Genomic DNA, 2,500 nt, shown 5'->3' with positions numbered 1-2,500 from the left:
CCTGTGCCACCCGGGGGGTTCCAGGGTGCTGAGATGGCTGACGTTTTGCTCCGCTCTCGACGGTCACCGCGCAATGCAAGAACAGGCCAAAAACTGGCCAAAACGGCCCAAAAACGGGCCAAAACTGGCCATTTTTGGCTGCACGAGCGAGCGGCGAGCGGCGGACAGCGAGCGAAGCGAGAGGCAGCACCGTCCCTGCTATACGAAAGCCCCATCCAGCCCTGTGCCACCCGGGGGGTTCCAGGGTGCTGAGATGGCTGACGTTTTGCTCCGCTCTCGACGGTCACCGCGCAATGCAAGAACAGGCCAAAAACTGGCCAAAACGGCCCAAAAACGGGCCAAAACTGGCCATTTTTGGCTGCGCGAGCGAGCGGCGAGCGGCGGACAGCGAGCGAAGCGAGAGGCAGCACCGTCCCTGCTATATACGAAAGCCCCATCCAGCCCTGTGCCACCCGGGGGGTTCCAGGGTGCTGAGATGGCTGACGTTTTGCTCCGCTCACGACGGTCACCGCACCACGCAAGAACGGACCATAAACAGGCCAAAACAGCCCAAAAACGGGCCAAAACTGGTCATTTTTGGCTGCGCGAGCGAGCGGCGAGCGGCGAACAGCGAGCGAAGCGTGAGGCAGCACCGTCCCTGCTATACGAAAGCCCCATCCAGCCCTGTGCCACCCGGGGGGTTCCAGGGTGCTGAGATGGCTGACGTTTTGCTCCGCTCACGACGGTCACCGCGCCATGCAAGAACGGACCAAAAACAGGCCAAAACAGCCCAAAAACGGGCCAAAACTGGCCATTTTTGGCTGCGCGAGCGAGCAGCGAGCGGCGGACAGCGAGCGAAGCGAGAGGCAGCACCGTCCCTGCTATACGAAAGCCCCATCCAGCCCTGTGCCACCCGGGGGGTTCCAGGGTGCTGAGATGGCTGACGTTTTGCTCCGCTCACGACGGTCGCCGCGGCACGCAAGAACAGGCCAAAAACTGGCCAAAACAGCCCAAAAACGGGCCAAAACTGGCCATTTTTTGCTGCGCGAGCGAGCGGAGAGCGGCGAACAGCGAGCGAAGCGCGAGGCAGCACCGTCCCTGCTATACGAAAGCCCCATCCAGCCCTGTGCCACCCGGGGGGTTCCAGGGTGCTGAGATGGCTGACATTTTGCTCCGCTCACGACGGTCACCGCGCCACACAAGAACAGCCCAAAAACAGGCCAAAACAGCCCAAAAACGGGCCAAAACTGGCCATTTTTGGCTGCGCGAGCGAGCGGCGAGCGGCGAACAGCGAGCGAAGCGAGAGGCAGCACCGTCCCTGCTATACGAAAGCCCCATCCAGCCCTGTGCCACCCGGGGGGTTCCAGGGTGCTGAGATGGCTGACGTTTTGCTCCGCTCACGACGGTCACCGCACCACGCAAGAACAGGCCAAAAACTGGCCAAAACAGCCCAAAAACGGGCCAAAACTGGCCATTTTTGGCTGCGCGAGCGAGCGGCGAGCGGCGAACAGCGAGCGAAGCGAGAGGCAGCACCGTCCCTGCTATACGAAAGCCCCATCCAGCCCTGTGCCACCCGGGGGGTTCCAGGGTGCTGAGATGGCTGACGTTTTGCTCCGCTCTCGACGGTCACCGCGCAATGCAAGAACAGGCCAAAAACTGGCCAAAACGGCCCAAAAACGGGCCAAAACTGGCCATTTTTGGCTGCGCGAGCGGCGAGCGGCGGACAGCGAGCGAAGCGAGAGGCAGCACCGTCCCTGCTATACGAAAGCCCCATCCAGCCCTGTGCCACCCGGGGGGTTCCAGGGTGCTGAGATGGCTGACGTTTTGCTCCGCTCTCGACGGTCACCGCGCAATGCAAGAACAGGCCAAAAACTGGCCAAAACGGCCCAAAAACGGGCCAAAACTGGCCATTTTTGGCTGCGCGAGCGAGCGGCGAGCGGCGGACAGCGAGCGAAGCGAGAGGCAGCACCGTCCCTGCTATACGAAAGCCCCATCCAGCCCTGTGCCACCCGGGGGGTTCCAGGGTGCTGAGATGGCTGACGTTTTGCTCCGCTCTCGACGGTCACCGCGCAATGCAAGAACAGGCCAAAAACTGGCCAAAACGGCCCAAAAACGGGCCAAAACTGGCCATTTTTGGCTGCACGAGCGAGCGGCGAGCGGCGGACAGCGAGCGAAGCGAGAGGCAGCACCGTCCCTGCTATACGAAAGCCCCATCCAGCCCTGTGCCACCCGGGGGGTTCCAGGGTGCTGAGATGGCTGACGTTTTGCTCCGCTCTCGACGGTCACCGCGCAATGCAAGAACAGGCCAAAAACTGGCCAAAACGGCCCAAAAACGGGCCAAAACTGGCCATTTTTGGCTGCACGAGCGAGCGGCGAGCGGCGGACAGCGAGCGAAGCGAGAGGCAGCACCGTCCCTGCTATACGAAAGCCCCATCCAGCCCTGTGCCACCCGGGGGGTTCCAGGGTGCTGAGATGGCTGACGTTTTGCTCCGCTCTCGACGGTCACCGCGCAATGCAAGAA

The sequence above is a fragment of the Musa acuminata genome, unplaced genomic scaffold (assembly GCF_036884655.1).
Source record: "Musa acuminata AAA Group cultivar baxijiao unplaced genomic scaffold, Cavendish_Baxijiao_AAA HiC_scaffold_1151, whole genome shotgun sequence".
Taxonomy (NCBI): Eukaryota; Viridiplantae; Streptophyta; class Magnoliopsida; order Zingiberales; family Musaceae; genus Musa; species Musa acuminata.
Note: the sequence above shows the minus strand (reverse complement) of the source record.